The sequence below is a fragment of the Myzus persicae genome, unplaced genomic scaffold (genome assembly GCF_001856785.1).
Source record: "Myzus persicae strain clone G006 unplaced genomic scaffold, MPER_G0061.0, whole genome shotgun sequence".
Classification (NCBI taxonomy): domain Eukaryota; kingdom Metazoa; phylum Arthropoda; class Insecta; order Hemiptera; family Aphididae; genus Myzus; species Myzus persicae.
The window spans coordinates 312,606-321,155 of record NW_019101491.1 but is presented as its reverse complement, the minus strand read 5'-3'; the positions used below and the strand labels follow the sequence as shown (position 1 = coordinate 321,155).

Sequence of the window (8,550 nt, the reverse complement as noted above, 5' to 3'; positions counted from 1 at the left end):
TATTCACGTAGGTACACCATTTTCGGAAGGACACGACGACAAAAAAAAAAAAAAAAACCTTTCGGAATATGACTAGGCAGGTATAATATTATGTGATCATAAATAACTATACAAGTATTATACATTACATAATAATGTAAATTTAGTACGTAAAATGTGTCGTTCTAGTTATTCGTAACTATAACATTATAATATATCTATCCGTAACACGCATAATGTAAACTTTCAGGGTGTTCAATTTTTTATCGATCGATCTTTGTGGTTTTGAAAAAAGTTTTTTTATGACCATAAATTCCAAATAAACTATAAGTATGGGTACTCATACAAATCAAATGGTTTTTTCCAGAGAATCAAACGAAAACGACATGTTGTACTGGTCTACAATTAATTGTTTTTTAAATACTCACTAAGATAAAAAAAATTCATTTTTCGAGAGTGTGTCGTGATAGTGATAATAACGTATACCTGTGTTTTAGACACCTATACTTCAAAATGTTTTATTCCCAATCACAAGAATCGACCGAGTAAAATGTGATAGTTTAGCTGCACGTGTAATTATATATTGGGTCAATGAAACTAAAAAGACAATCGTATAAGTTTATATATAGGTATAACATTTAAACCGCCGCTGTGGTTAAAAACAACAATGCCGTTTTTGTGTCTGTATTCGAGCGGTATTATGTAATAGATTTTTTTTTATTTTAAATATTAACGTGGTTGCCTTCGTGATAATAACGTCGGATGACATACACAAAATATATTACCGGTCACGTGGTACGACGACAAAGAACGCCATTTCGAATAAGAAACATAATAATAATGTGCTTTGTTTTTAATAGACTATTTCTTTTTTTTTTTTAGTAATACAGATAATAAAATGTGTAATGCGAACGTTTTAAGTTTCTAAATTGCCAAACCAATTTGTAGTTTAATAGTCTCGTACGTGTACAAATGTGTATGCGGAAAAAAATTTTAAACGATCGACCTTAATGTCTGTTTATTGTAAATTTTATGATCCGGCGGTTTTTTTTTGTTGAGTATATTTTGTTATTTCACCGAAATTATATTCAATATATTATGTATCATTCGAAACCGTATCGTTTTTATGCACGTGTGTTATAATATGAGTTTTTGTATTCTTCCCATTAATCAAGAAAGTTTCTCTGGTTTTTTTCTCTACATTTTGGTGCTATTATAAAACACCAAATATACAATACACACCTAAACAAGTATCAACTATTAAAAAGTTTCTAAAAAAAAAAAAATCACTGTATCATTAAAAAATTATGCACAGTTATTATTATCCCATGTATAGTATATTTAAATAGTGTGCCTGCGTTGACCAGAGGCATAATATTTTAATATAATATATGTTATAAATTTAAAATACTGCGATTGATAAATCAATTGCGGATCGTTTATATGTATATAGAAGAAAACGCTATTGTCTTCGATGCACACATTTTTGTCCAATGCCAGCGAATAGGAAATTCGAAAATCTCGAGGCAAGATGTTTGCTGCCATGGTCTAATTATATAGGTATTCAACATTTCAATGTATTGAAAAACGGGGAACGATATGAACGCTACCTACCTTGTTCTATATATGCATTTATACGTTGAAATGTCGACGTCCGAAAACTTGCGCGTTGGACAACTGTCGGTGGCCAACCTATATATAAAGGTAACCTATATATATCGATCAGGTAGTGAGTTACACATTGAACATAGTATAATATTATCACGATGTGTATAAATAATGTATGTAAATAACAATAACTATATGTATATCGACAACGTGCCCATCGCTGCGACGAGCCAGCTGGTCGTAAGTCAAGAAGACAAACGGTGTTCGCCTGTCGTCGGTGCGTGGGATACACTTTATAAATATAATTATTTACGTTATTATCAACGATATTGCGTTAAACAGATTTAGTCGCCGACTGTGTTATTCGGAATGCGTAGTGCGAGAGACAGCGGGAGGGGGGAGGGGGGAATCAGAGAGTGTACTGAAAATAACAATCACTCTGTAATAGGGTAGTGTATGAAATTCGCCTTTTTTGGATTTGTATCAAAAATGAAACGGGGCAAGGCAGCACAAGCAGCAACAGCAGGAATGCTTGAGTCTCTATATTGGCATTCCGGTCAACGCTGTACATAGGTATTATAAGGTATATGAAATAGATAGGTATACATGATCGCGCTGTTATTGGTTTGGAATAAATTTAATTTGTTTTTATACATTATCCAGACGTAAACAGAATGAGCCGCCGCCACCGCCGCCGCATTCATGTGTGTAATAGTAATATAATAATAATCACAATATCATATTATACTATGTTATACTACACATTAGCAATACTATACAACACGGATGGGATATGCTTTCTGTGTTGTTGCTATATAGTGTCACATACAGCGATATAACAGAATACGCCATCAATGCGCGATTAAACATGTGATATAATTAATATAATTAATATAATATTCTGTGTCTATATAGAAATCGCGGTATTTAGAAGAAGACAAACAAACGGAGAGTAGTGATGACGCTGACCGATCGAAATTACATAATATACTTTACGTCGCCTACGTAATCGCTACATCGCCTTTAAGATATACATAGAGATTACTTATACATATACTTGCTATGACCTACATTTTTATAAACAATTTTTTAATGATAATCGTCTCGTGTAATCCATTTTATTTTATAGGTGCCTATTGTTGAATTGCTCACAGTCCGCAGTTTGTTCAGTTCAAAACTTACCGAATATTGTGATACCTCTCGAAAGCGTTAATTTAGTGCCGTGGGGTGGCCACAGCTCGAACAATTTTTTTCCCATGGTGGACTACACGCCAGAGTCGAGTAGGTAATTTTACGCGCAAAACTGCACAGTATCTTGTCGGTTGTGTCACGGACGAAAATGATTCAATCTGGGAAAATTAATTGTGTCGTTTATAGTGAAAATTGTACTCGTCGACCTGCAAATAAACAAAACGGATAGAAAATTATAATATCGAGAAGAGGTAATGATTGTGGTCGAATCCGACCGTTTCGCAAAAAAAAATAATAGTAAGGATAAAAATAACAATAATAATAATAATATACGATGTCTTTTTTTTAACAACCTTATATAAACCATTACTTTGGCATCATTTATTTATTTGTTGTTTTTTTTGCCGAAGTTGCGTACGCAGAAAAACGTTTTCGGTCCAAACAAGCATAATATAATACAAACACACTCACACACACATACACACAAAGATAATACGAAGAATCGTTTCCAGTTTCCAACGCGTGAAATGCCAACGAGGTAGGATAATACGAAACGCGTTTTCAAGTGGCAATTTAATTTTAATGATAATAATCGCACACAGCCGTGTCCGCTATAAATCAATATTTGCAGTGTAAACGCGAATTCCAATAGTATTATCTTGACACCGACGATTTCGATTTCGGCGCCGAAAGAAAAACGTCGTCTCGCAGCCCCGAGTGCGTCCGGCCGGACCCGTCTCGCAGCGATGATCTGTTCTACAACACCGCCCTGGCGTCTGCTGCTAATTTTAATGGCTCAGGTATAATACACGACGTTATGTGCGTGTTTATTATTTTAAAATTATCATGCGATGTTTATTTTATTATAATTGCCATGTTTTTCGAGATAGCGAGAGTTGGTTGATTTCCGGCGAATAAACTCTATAACTACGAGATATTGTTGTTATATTATACGATATATGCTGAGGCTACCGAGTGATTATTTTTTTATGTAACGTTTGCATCATCTAAAAACGTAAATACCGTCTACGTTTTTAAAATGTGTATTTTCACATCATATTTTGAAGTTTTTTGTTACAATTTCGAAGCAGATAGTTTTCCGAGAATTATGATGCGAAAAAAATTGATTCTCGGAGAGTTTTAGTAAATGTTGTTTTAACTACTAACCAAGAAAATGTCCGTGCATTATACCCCACAAAACGTTAATTACTAGGTATTGTTTATAAGTTTATATAACTAATTAAATATTCTATAGAATATCTATTGTATGTATTAAAGTTTTCAGAAATATTCTATTGTTCTATTTTAGAACCTTAAATTCAGAATAGTAAAAAACATTAAGAGCGATGAAGAAATAAAAATACATTTTTTTTTCAGAAATAATCAGTTTAGTACATTTTAATTATGGCTTTCAATTATCTAAAACAAAATATTTTCAACACGTTCATGCTTTTCATAAAAAAGAATCACCCTGTACATAATATATCATACCTACAGAAACAACAGCGTCGCGTTTTATTTTAATTGGTTATATCTCGTATAATATATCATAACATGTGTATAATTTATAGAATCATATAACCTACATAATATTGTTTTGTTTTTTTTAACGTCTGTGTAAAAAATATATATATTTATAAATGTATTTATTTATTATTATTATTTTGTTTATGGTCTGCAGTTGTGGAATGTGTCTTTACTTTTTATTTATGTAAAATATGATAATGATATGTATTTTAGAATAGTATATCATAATAATTAATCGTGAATCGTATACCTTACACGCGTTTAATACCAATAATATGTCTGTAATAATAATCCGTTTATTTTAACAACTTATTTGTTCCAAGTGTACGAGTGAACAGACATTTGGCGATTATAATATGATATAGTATGATAATATTTTATCGATTAATACCAATCCTGTGAATAATTATAACTTTGAAATCTATCTATATAGGCTATAAATGTTATAACTTTTATAATATATTATTATGTTTTCGTTTTGCGATTGGCGTTTCGATTTTAGGTTTGGCGCCGCTCGGTGTCTGCAGAGAATTAGAAGAGGTTCGTGAGAATTCAGTATAATAATATTATTATAATCGTCGCAATTCTGCGATTTTCCTACAACGCAAAAACAAAGAACGTATCGTTTTGCCGGCTACTGTGCAGTGTACATTACATATTATTATTATTATTATTATAGTATGCTGCACAGAAGTAGAATGTCGATTATTATTATTACCGTTTTTAAATGTTCTTTCACTTGACGAAAATAGCAATTATTACGACATTTTCCTATCATATACGCCTACTACAAACGAGTCATAAAATAAATATGGCATGCGTATTTTTATTTTTAATGAACTTAACTCTTATTTAAGTCACGAACGCGCTCGTAATGCAACACTCATTACGTGTACTTAATTTTTTTTCTCGATGATTAATCGATTACGTTTAAAAGAACACAAATTGTGAGGAAACTTATTGTTCGGTAGGAAATAACAATTTCATCGTCAAAGAAACCGACCGGCATAATGTTGGCGCACGTCACGTCACAATGATTATAATATGTCGTCTCTGCATCGTACACACGAGTAGGTTCGTAATTTGGGTAAATACTAAATACATCCGCCACGACCACCATTGCCGCAAGTGGCTAATCACAACAGGACTTTGCAGGTCTCGAGTTATTCGAAATCATTTCAATTACATATATTAATATTTATGAATCATCAAGGCACGCGAAGAAATTCGGTGCATAATAATATACTATACTACGTACATTATTATAATTTATATTACGTATCACTGTAATGTTATAATATTTTTACTCTCGTATATTAGTAATGTTATAAATAATATCAGTGTTTGGAAAGAACGTCATTTAGCTAGTGACAGATAGTCGCTTTTTTCAAATAGAACTTGAACGTGAACCCCATTAATATTTTTATTGAATCCAAACGATTTTTAAGACATTAACATTTATTTACAATTTAATAAAATATATAATATGTTTAAATATTGAGTAATAACGTTCTATAATATAATAAAATATTCTATTGTACATTTTAAAATATTCCTGTTGTATTTATTTGATTACGAAACAGACAAATAAAATGAAACAATTTTAATAAAGGACCGAATTATCTCAAAGAACGTGAACGAATTCGGTTTTTTTAGACAACGTATTCCAAACACTGTTATAATATAATCGGCCACGATAAGGTTTTCAGAGCGATAAAATATTTGGGTGTGGAAGTTACACAATATTATGCCGTCTGCCTGCGTGCGGCTGCTGCTATCGATTGATATTTTGCGAATCCGTCGAAAGTCAAACATCGTTTTCTTTCGGCCAGAAGAGATACAATATAATTTATAGTCACTTTATAGTCTGTTACTGTACGTATATAACAATAGATGCAGCAGCACTACACGTCTTTATATCGTGTCCGGTTATTATTGTATGTGTATAGTCTTCGAAGCCTCTGGCTGACACATAATTATTATTATTTAACCCGAAATATCTCGGGGGGCGTACACCAACTACATGTATATATATATGCTGTATTATATGTTTTATAACATGTGTACCGCTGTAACAATAGTAATAATAATGTCGCACGGAATACGGGACGTTTGTTTGTATTGTTATTAATAATTTTTTTTTATTTTTTCACACTTTTTTTTAACGTTTCGGTATACTCGCGGCCTGCTTCTTCCCGGTGAAACGCGTGATTGGCAGAGGAGAACATCATAATATCATGGTTATGGTTATACCGGCGACGGAGGTGACGGCGGTTACTGGTTGATACCGGTTAATGGTTACATACTTACATTGTATATATTATATATATGTATATATTATTTCGTGTTTATACAGTTTAGTTGTTGCTGCTGTAGACATGATAATGCCGATTGCAGCTAATCGATCGACCAAAACGCGGTTAAACGGTTTAACTTTCTCGGAGAGCAGTCGAAAACATCAGTGACGGCGGTGTACACAGATCGACGGGTATATACATATATCCATATATACAAGAGTATATCCATATATATATATATATATATATGTATCGTAAAGTGTAACACTTTTATATTTATATTAATTATAATAATAATATCGGCGGCGTTATTAATTATAATAATAATATCGGCGGCGTTGCAGACGGACGGATATAAGACAAATTAAAAAAACAAATTTTACGCTCGCGATTTCGTAATAATGTATTATATTTTGTTGTCAGCATACTTAATACGTGATTATCTCGTCTATACATGTATATATATGCTGAACAATATAATTGCAAACACCTAGCTATAGGTATTTCTTCGAATTTGAAACTATACGTGACCCGAAATCGGGAGAACGCTGTGCGGTTCTTCAGTATAATCAGTATAATTATAATAATCATAATATGCATGTACGTTTCGTATCTATATATAATATAATCTACCTAGTATGTTATGTAAATGTAAAAGCGATTATTTTCCTAATTATTTTTTAGTAATCAATATAATACATTATATTATGGTAATCACTTCGTTTTCGGTCGTCGATACACATAATAATATTATTATATTAATATAATGTGTTTGGGTATAATATTGGGGCGGCGCGATAAATCCGAAAATTGAGTTTGCATAATAATATAATAATGTCTTATTATAATAGGTGCACGAGTGTTTTTCTCAGGACATTAGCATTCCATGTCGCACAGACACAATATACGCTTCGTCTTATCCTTCTGCGTGCCTAATATAGTATTTTACCTGTATATATATAAGATATATATAGTTATGTGTCTATACATGTTATATGTATACATTTTTTTTCCACAGAGAAACTTTCTATATTGTAATGTCCTTTTTGTTTTAGCCGATTTCCCGCGCGTCACCATCCGAATGCAAATCCGAATTGGATCTAAAACAAATTTACTCTAATGCCAAAACTTTTCGGCATTATATTATAGACCTGAAACCGTCGAATGTTTTACACACCACTCACGTGTGTTTCTTCTATGGCTATGCGAACCGGTTGTGCGTGTACAGAAATGAAAAACATTTTATGAAATACTACTGCACGGTGTTTATAATGTATATATATACGTATTAGAAAACATTTTTTTATTATTATGTCTATATGGGCATAGTATATACGCGCAGTTTATTTTAATTTAATTTAATTTTTTTTTTGTTTCTAATGCGGTGAAGGTTACCGATTCGCAATTTGAATGCTAATTGACAATGGTATTGGGAAAAGAAAAAAATCAATAACAAACGCCGCACGTGAAAATCGTCGATATAGAAATAATTCTAGGTGGTTCCAAGTCCGACGATAATAATGTAATTCACACTTATATTATACTGTTGTATACCAGTAAAATGCGTGTACAGTTTTTTCCTTTGTTTAAATAGTTTTCGTGAGAACTCGTGTGTAAATATATACGTATATAATGAATAATATAATATACCTGTACGCGTGTATTATGTATGTGCCATTGGAAACGACGTGTGTTTGGCAAATCGCTTTTTTGGCAACGTTTCTCGGTAACAATCACGTATTCATTATTTTTGATCGATTACAATAATACTATGCGTGCACGAGGGAAATTTCAGGGTAGGTACGTGCAATTTATTTATTTTTATCTACCGCTTAAAGTGTTTACCCACTTTATATAGTTGTATATATGCTGGTGTATATCGTATACACATATAGCCGTAGAATTCTATGCATTGAATATAATTTGGTCACGTACATGGAAAACATAA

At 32.1% G+C, this 8,550-nt stretch overlaps 1 long non-coding RNA gene across 1 annotated transcript; it reads left to right on the top strand.

Annotated features, from left to right (window-relative positions):
- The first annotated feature begins 5,875 nt into the window (after positions 1-5,875).
- LOC111029318 lies at positions 5,876-8,263 on the top strand. The gene is made up of 3 exons (XR_002603999.1): positions 5,876-6,793; positions 7,658-7,875; positions 7,993-8,263. It is a non-coding gene; the product is annotated as an uncharacterized LOC111029318 (long non-coding RNA).
- Positions 8,264-8,550: the final 287 nt, after the last annotated feature.